The following is a 9608-nucleotide window of genomic DNA, read 5'->3' as shown; positions in this document are numbered from 1 at the left end:
TAAAGGTAGTAATATGAACCAGATTTTATTGAAGATTTGAAATTCAGATACTGTGGGCAAAATACATTTAAAAATAGGCTTTGTTTTATACTACTGTTGTAGAAACAAGGAGTTTTTGACACCGCATAAAGAATCTTTAGTTGTTCCTTTAATTTACAGACACTTAGATGAATTAATTTTTAAGAAGAAGTTTAATTTTCTAGTTGGATAAAATATTAGTGCTAATAAAAGTATAATAAGGATCTGAATCCTAAAATCACTTATAAAGAGCCTACAGAATGTCCCTCTGGCAATAAGAATATCATATAACACCTAGATTTTCAAATAATGTGCAAAAAATGCTAACTACTGATACTTTTCAGAGGGAAGAAAAAGGAAAAACATCTATTATAATAGAAACCAAAAAAGCTTTATTTAGATACATTGCTGATCTAATGAATGTCAAGAAATAATTTCGGGAGAAACTTGAAAAAATAAGACCCCAAACTTTTATTTCAATGGCAAACCTACACTTTTTGTGGTTTAAGCCCATCGTTAGTCCTCTGGGATCTGGCACCCTTCTAACTTCCACCTTTCTACACTACCCCCTCTACTGACTCACAACAAAACTGCCTTTGTTGTATCAAATTAACCCAAGAACAACATACTAGGCATTTCCTCCCATCACAGCATTTACTCATTTTATTACATGCATCAGGAATGCCCTATCGAGTTCCCTTGTGTATGTGAAAACAGTCTACTTTGATAACACTTGTCAAAAGGAGACTCATCTCCTCTCCCCCAAAGAACTTTGGGACTTTAGGGGAAGAAGAGATTTCTATCATTTCTCTCATTCACTAGAAGTTTACGAACTTCCTCAGGGTTTTGTTTCTTTGTTTTTAAACTTCTTATTCCTCTACCACACTTAAAACGCAAGTTCAAGGCTTAAAACACAGTTATTATGAAGATACGTGTAGTGAGAAGCAGTTTAGCCTCATGATTAGAGTATGAGCCAAGTATCTGGATGGAATTCTGACTTTTCCTTAACATTTCCTCACCTCAGTCTTGTCAACTGGAAAATGGGGATTATAACAGTGCCTATTTCATCAACTTGTGATGAGGATTTAAATGATTTCATACATGTAAAGCACTTAGAACAAGCCAGGCACAATAGCTCACACCTGTAATCTCAGCTACTCGGGAGGCCGAGGCAGGAGGGCCGCTTGAGCCCGGGAGTTGGAACCAGCCTGGGCAACATAGTGAGACTCTCTCTAAATAAAAATTTTTGTCTTTTAAATTAGCCAGATGTGGTGTTGCATGCCTGCAGTCCCAGGTACCTGGGACAGTGAGAAGGGAAGATCTAAGCCCAGTAGTTCAAGGCTACAGTTTGCTATGATCACTCTACTCTTTCACCCAGGCTGGAGTGCAGTAAAACAAAAAAACCACTTAGAACAGTATCCAGCTAACAGGAAATTCTAATAAATATTAGTTATTATTAATATTACTATTTTTATCATAATTCTCCACAGCACCTAGTAGTGCTATATATATATGTATATATGCTCACTTTGAATGAAACAACATTTAAATAATTTTTAAAGGCCCCTCATGGAGTAAATGGAGGCTCGGGCCCAAAAGATCAAATCCATTATAAAGGGTTGGTACAAGAAAGAAATTTGACCTCCAAAACTACTTAAACATCTTGAACAAATTAAGAAGAAAGTCAAAGTGTAAAACTAACAGTCCAAATAAGCCAAGTATTTTTTCCTGATAAAAAAGGAAGAGACATTTTGAGAGAGCTTGACTGTTTCTATATAGGAAATCTACCCCTAAAGATGGCTATTTCTGAAATGTCATCTTAATTTCTAATCTATCAGTAGTATATCAAACTGATTCTATTTTGAATCTACTTATACTTCTAGACTTGACATTATTTACTTAAGTAGGAAGCTTCACTGTTTACCATCTCACCTTGAAAAGTAGTATTAAACTCAATTTACCCAACAAAGGTAATCCCTGGCTATAGCACTCAGGGATTTAGTATACAGATCCATGTTTACTTTATTGATATGCTTCACAATTTTATACTTTATCTGCCTCTTCACTATCAGCCTGAAGATCAATTTTAATCATTATAGTTTTGTTCTTCCTCACAGGGAAGCTGATTCTGTTTTTTTTCGATTTGTTAGCTGCCTGTCTCCATCAGTTCCTTTCTGTTGACCCATGGCTACAATGGGTCATAAATTATGGAAAACAAGTAACATCTTACGCATAGACACTAGGATACTACAGTATGTTTGAGGAAATACAGTACAGTCAAGCAAGCCCAATAACTGCCTTATCTCTTCTACAAATAAATACACAATGTTACTTTCAAATAACAATGACTTATATTAATAGATTAGTTCTCATCAAAGGATAAAGAACCTATCTGAGTTGCCAAGAGTGGGACTGATTTAGATCCTATTAAAGGATTATTTATGAAAGTATAATAGAAATAGAAAGCTTATGTTTTGGTAATATCAGTAACCATGCCTACTCTCACATAAGTTTTGGCTTATTTCTTATTATTTGCATATTTTACACTGAGACAGTCCATAAGTAAGTTCTGTCAAAGACTGTCAAGCTTCACACAAAGAACTTAAATTTCTGAAGCCCAGGTATTCTAGTTTATCATCATTAACAACCAAATGTTGTAATAGCATGGGGAAAACATAGTCTGTCCTGTTTTACAGTTTAATTACTAATTAGCAAATAATGTGACATTTGAACACTCACTATTCATTCACCTTGCTTCCTGTTTAAAGAAATCATTACCAAAAAACTGATGATGAGAACATAGGAAATAGAAGAACTTAGGATTATAACATTAAGAAAAAAAAAAGCTCTCAGTGGTGTGATTATGAGAAATTATTTTCTCCTTTATGTGTTTAGATATTTCTTCCAAATGGAATGCTCAGCAAGCCTTAGAAGTTTGAGGTATTTACCTATTCTGTGTGTAGTGACCATGGCAAATGTCTGCAGGTTCCTTTGGGAAGGTTAAGCAAAGTAGTCTCCATATGCATTTGTGATGTTTTTGAAATTTTCTTTCTCAAGTGTACCTGCCTCCTTTTCAAAGGACTCTGGGTCTAGGAAGTGACTCAGTCTAAAAACTGGAAGAACAGTCACAATTCTCTACATATTGACTCAATTCAGGCAAAAGCTTGAAGTCAATCAGGCCCAAATGTTTTCATATATACCAGCAATCTGGGTGAACTCCCTTTCAATTTCAATCTTTAATACTCCATGATCAAACCGTCCTTAAAATACCCCAGCAATAACAAAACAAAGTAAGACAAAAAGATCGTATTTCACCCCTAAATATTTTATCATGCCATCCTAAAAACAAAGGTCATTATAATACCACTACCACATCTAACAAAATTAACAAATTAGTATCATCTAGTACCTAGTTAATATCAGTGTATCTCCTCCTTATCCCCAAAATATCTCCTTACGATTGATTTATTACATTATATTATATTATGTTATGTCATAATATAGTACACATCACATTAAAATACATTAAATAGACTTCTGGTTTCAGCCCAGAGATGTAGAGAGCTGAAAAAAAGCATCACTCACACCTTTACAACAAGAAAAAAGCTGCACAAAGCGGAAAGTAACAGCTTTTCTTGATCTCATCCATCAACTGAGATCACAGGGCAGACAAGTCATCTGCAATCTGGGAAGGAGAAATAGGATGGCAGCATTCACCAACGTGGGGCCGATGCCCCTCGAAGCCACATAATCAGTAAGAAGTTTCAACTAGAAACTCTAAGAATAAAATAAGCATCTATCAGCCCATGCTAATGCAAATCAAGGATAGAATAAATAAATAAATGAAAGAAAAGGGACAGCTCTTCTCTGTAAAAGAATTCTCATTAATAAATGCAGAAGGAATGAAAGTCATAGAAAATAACCCTTAGGACACCACAGTAATAACCATGGCAAGAATCACAGATGAACGCTAAAATTATGGGCAAAACATTACAGAGAAAGAGAATATTTACATAGCCTCAAAGTATCTTGCCCAAATATTTATTATTTTTAAAATAAGTACACAAATTCTTTGATAATCCACCCTTGGAGATGGAGCTTAATTCTTTTCCCCTTGAGAATGGGCTGCGCTTATTGACTTGCCCCTGAAGAATAAACTATAGAAAAGGTAACATAATAACTACACGATGGAGAAACCTGGAAGACACCACCTTATCCAAATGATCACATTTAACAGCACCAGTAAAAAGTCGCATTGATGTCAGGTAGCCTTTGATATAATGTGATGAAAAAAATACTTCACCTCAGTGGTATCTTTCCCCAAAACCTGTAACTCCAAGCTCAGCATGAGAAATCATCAGTAAACCCAAACCGAGGGACATTCTGCAAAATACCTAATACTCTTCGAAAATGTCAAAGTCATTAAGAAAAGGTAAAACTATGAAACTGTCATAGATTACAGGAGAGAAAGGAGACATATAACTAAAGGCAGTGTAGTATCCTGGACTCATTCCTGGAAGAGAAAAAGGGCATTGATTGTAGAATGATTGGTGATATCCAAATAAAATGTGTAACTTAGCTAATAGCATTGCACCAAAGTTAATTTCCTAGGTTTAGTAACTTTATCGCGGTTATGTAAAATGTTCAAATTAAGGGAAAGTGGGCACAGGGTATGCAGGAACTCTGTATTGTCTTTACAACTCTTCCGTAAATCTAAAATTATTTCAAACTGAAGGCTTAAATTATATATATTAACGTTATGTATGTTTATATAAGTAGCTGTTGATCTGTATCACTATTTGTCTTATCTAATTATCTAACTAGACCTAGAGCGAGAGAGAAACAGAGAATTCATTTGGATGTATACATTCCAATGTGAGTCTTAAACTAGTCCTTCTGATTAATAGAATGACTTCACAACTCCATTTAGTAAGGCTCAGGGCATTTCCTTTTTGCTAAAGAACAAGAACTTGATCACAAAGTTCTCCTATGAGAAGGGTAACAGAGAACTTCTCTCTCATTTTCTCATTGAATTCTGCTGTGGTCAGAGAACATGTCCTTTACCATTTCAATCTTTTGAAGTTTATAAAAGCATTTTATCATACGGGTGGGGAATGTTCCCCCATGCATTTGCAAAGAACGTGTTCTGAAGTTGTTGGGTGGAGTGTTCTATAAGCGACAATTTTGTCAAGGAATTTGATAGATGATTAGATCATCCAAGTCTTGTCTTTTTGCCTATTTGTTCTATCAACCACCAAGAAAGGGGTATTAAAGTCTCTAAGATGTTTGTAGATTTGCTTGTTTCTTACTCTAGTTCTGTCAATTTTTGCTTCATGTATTTTGAATCTCTGTTATTAGGTGCATACACATTATAATTGTTTTGTCTTTATGATGTATTGACCCTTTTGTTAAATATCACAAATGGTCTCTGTCTCTGGTGAATCCTTATAATTAGGGCTACTTTGACATTAATATTGCCATTCAAGCTTTCTCATCCTTATTATTTGTATGGTATATCTTTTCCCATCTCTTTTTCAATTGCAATATATGTATCACTATACTTAAAATATATCTTCTTAGAGAGCATATAGTTGGATCTTGCTTTTTTATAAAATCTGACAATTACTGCTTTTCAAGTGGAGCATTCAGTCTATTTATATTTAATCAATATGATTGTGGTTTAGTCTACCATCTTGCCATTTGTTTTAAACAATTGTCTTTTAATAAAATTAAGAAACAAATTGTAGTATTTTGTATTTATCCACATAATTGCCATTGCAAAGTGCTCTTTATTCTTTTCTATGGATTTGATTTTCCATCTGGTATTATTTCTTTGTAACTTCAACCAAATCCTAAAGGATTTCTCACAGCTAAAGCTTACTGGTGATGAATGCTCTCAACTTTCATTTATGCTAATGCATCCTTATTCCACTTTCACTTTTGAAGGGTATATTCTCTAAATACAGAATGCTGGGTGGATATGTATTTTGAGGAGGTTTGTTTGTTTGTTTGTTTAGCACTTTACCAATACAGTTCCATTGTCTTCTCCCCTCCATCACTTCCATTTAGAAATTACCATAATTTGTATCATTGGTCCCCTCTATGCAAAGTATTTTTTCTTTACCTGCTTTTAAGATTTTTCTCTTTATCTTTGGTTTTCAGCAATTTGATTGCAATGTGCTTAGCTAGTGGGGTTTTTTGTAATCATCTTGTTTGAGTATGCGGAACTTAGGTATGTAAAGATTACATCTGTTACCAATTTTGAAAAATTTCAACCATTGTTTCTTCAAATATTTTTCCACTCCAGTTCCTGCCTCACTTCTCTTCTCTCTTCTCTTCTCTTCTTTCTCTCTGTCTTTGTCTCTCTCTCCCTCTCCCTCTCCCTCCCCAATGAAGGAATCCCCAAATGGCACCCCATAATCTCCCTGTAGTCTAGTACCCTGCTGCGTAAATTCTAGGCACTTGAGCAGTCTTGAACTCTCACCTCTGCCTGCTCAGCTCAGAAAAATCACCATAATGTGCTTGACCCCATCAGCCTATACTGGAGTCAGGCAGAAAGATGAGGGCAAACATAGTTCCCATGCTGTATTAGTCCGTTCTCACATTGCTATAAAGAACTACCTGGGGCTGAGTAGCTTATAAACAAAAGAAGTTTAATTGACTCACAGTTCTGCAGGCTGTACAGGAGCCATGGCTGGGGAGGCCTCAGGGAACTTATAATCATAACAAGGCAAAGGGGAAGCAAGCACATCTTCACATGGCAACAGGAGAGAGAGAGAGCAAAGGGGAGTGCCGCACACTTTTAAACCATCAGATCTTGTGAGAACTTACACACTACCATGAGAACAGCAAGGGGAAAATCCACCCACATTATCCAATTACCTCCCACCAGGTCCTTCCCCCAACATTGAGAATTACAATTCAACATGAGATTTGGGTGGCGACACAGAACTGAACCACATCATAACCCTTGTGTTTCCCTTCTCCCAAGCATCACAGTCCTGCACTGTCTATTGTTCAAAGCTTACAAAGAGATGATGCCCCATATATTTGTCCAGTTTTACAGTTGTTTCTGATAGGAGGAAAAGTCTGGTATGAATTACTCCATCATGGTCAGAAGCAGAAGGACATCCCTCTCACAGTGTTAATAATAATAGTTAAGTCAAGACATAACGCAATTGTCCACGAATAGTAAAACAGTTAAATTATAATTGTATCATGGAAAACTAAGGAAAATTAAAGATTATATTTCATGGGGGAAAATGATGCAGAAATATCTGAGTCATCTATTTCAAATTTTAAAGGTAGATTACAAAATGGACGTTTGTTAGTGAGGACACTAAGCATCAGCCAGGTGAAAAAAATAGCCAGAGAGCTATTTTGGTCAGAGGAAACACTGGCAAAGAAGCACTGACTGTTGGACTATTTGGAGAACTGCAAAGAATTCAACTGAGCTAAAACAATGGATACAGTGAGTGTTTAACAGGACCTGAGGTGGGAGAGATTAGCAGAAATAAGATCAAGCAGGACCTTGTGGGTGTGCTAAAAAATGTCTCTCCTTCATTATTCAGCCTTGAAAAGGAAGGAAATTCTGACACATACTAAAACATGGATGAGCCTTGAGGACATTATGCTAAGTGAAATAAGCCAGTCACAAAAAGACAAATACTATATGATTCCACTTATATGAGTTTAACCTAGAGCAGTTAAACTCATAGAGACAGAAATAGAATGTTGGTTGCCAGGGGCTGGAGGGTTAGGGGAATGGGAGGTTGTTGTTCAATTGACATACAATTTCAGTTTTGCAAGATGAAATGAGTTCTGGAGATTGGTTACACAACAGTGTGGATGTAATTAACACTACTGAACCACATATTTTTAAATTGTTAAGATGATAAATTTTATGTTATGTGTATTGTAGCACAATTAAACATTTTTAAATTGAAAAACAATTTTTCTATCTGAAGACAATGATTGCTAAAGATGATTGTTAAACAGAGTGACATAATCACACTTTAGTTTAAGAGAGGGTGCCTAGCTGGGGAGATAGATTAGAGGTTGATAGGCAAGGAGGACCTGTAGAAGGCACTTGAGCTACTCAAAGTGAGAAATGATGAGAATCTGGACCAAGGGAGAGCACGGAATAAGGGGAGAGACAGTAAAGAGACAGCCATTTAAGAGGTAGACTTGACAGATTTCAACAATCAATTGGGGAAGCAGGGGAGAGAAAGAAAGAGAAACCTCAGAGAACAACCAGAATTCCAAGCTGGGAACTCAGGGAGTGGGAACATTGAACCAAGAGGAGATAATGTGAAAAAGATCAAGTTTGGGAGATCAAATTCAACCTAGACATATTGCGGATAAGAAGCAGGGATGTTCAGTTTATGTCAAATGCAAACTTAAAATTGTTTTGGCTCTAAACATTACCTTCAATAGACATTACCATCAATAAAATTGAAGAGAAGGTGTTGAGTAATATAGTTGTAAGTATGCAGTCTTTAAAATTCAATTGAATTATCAATAAAATCAAAGGGATACAAATCTTTCAAATTTGATGAAAGTTTTTCTGAGTCAGGCTTGGACCAAGATATATTTTATTTCCATGGATTACTGGATATCATAGGCTATTAAAAGTTTCTAATACTGTAGTAGTCAAACAGGCTCCATTGACCCTTAAGTGCTCCAGGACCCTAAAAGAGAAGTTCTAGAAGCTGTTTCAAAGGCCACATAAAAACATTAAATATGAGTCTTCAAAGAACATGTATGTTTACACAACAAAAAAAGGACCAGGTATTTATTATTCCTCAATATTCTAAATGGTGGGGTTTTGAAAAATATATTCCAGTATTAACTTCAATGATATGGAGTTTTTTTTTAATATGGCATGACCACAGTAGGCCCTATTTGGTTTTGTTGGCCCTCGGGGCAATTAAAACCCATCACTTTAAGCAGTAGGTCCCAAATTAGTTTTATAGGTATTAACAATGGCAAAATTAGAAGATACATATGAGCAAAAGGAAGAAAATGAAAATCACTACTTGTAAATATCTTTTTATATCAATAAAAGTTATTCTACAACATTTTCTGCTCTCCATTTAAGCCATTAAGTTTTCCCTAAATATGATTCATAGGTAGAATATAATGTTTTAAAGGTCAGTGGAATGACAGCTACAACACCGTAAATTGTTGATTATAGTATCTGCCAAAGTAGATGCTTTTAAAAGCAAAAATAAAATTCAAAGGAATACACTGTACTGTACAGTACCAAACTAAGCAGTTTTAATGATCTTCTCTTAGGGTCTTCGCAAAGGCCACATTTGCACAATTTCTCCTACTCCCATTGACTCCACCCCCAACCCAGGAAATCCTATATCAGAGAAGTGTCACTAAGGAATTAAGGGAAAAAAATTTTTTTAATTTATGGCAAACAGCTACGTGCTGTTATTATACTCAATCAGATAATTATATCTCAGTTGCTTACACAAGCTTAGTCCCAAACAAACATATGTTGACTGATAAATGAATAGCTGAGGAAGTCAAGAAGGAAAACCATAACCTGCTTTTGCTGCACAGCTTGAAAAATTCAAGTG

The sequence above is a fragment of the Gorilla gorilla genome, chromosome 13, assembly GCF_029281585.2.
Source record: "Gorilla gorilla gorilla isolate KB3781 chromosome 13, NHGRI_mGorGor1-v2.1_pri, whole genome shotgun sequence".
NCBI classification, from domain to species: Eukaryota; Metazoa; Chordata; class Mammalia; order Primates; family Hominidae; genus Gorilla; species Gorilla gorilla.
The sequence above is the reverse complement of the archived record's forward strand: the minus strand, read 5'-3'. Positions refer to the sequence as shown.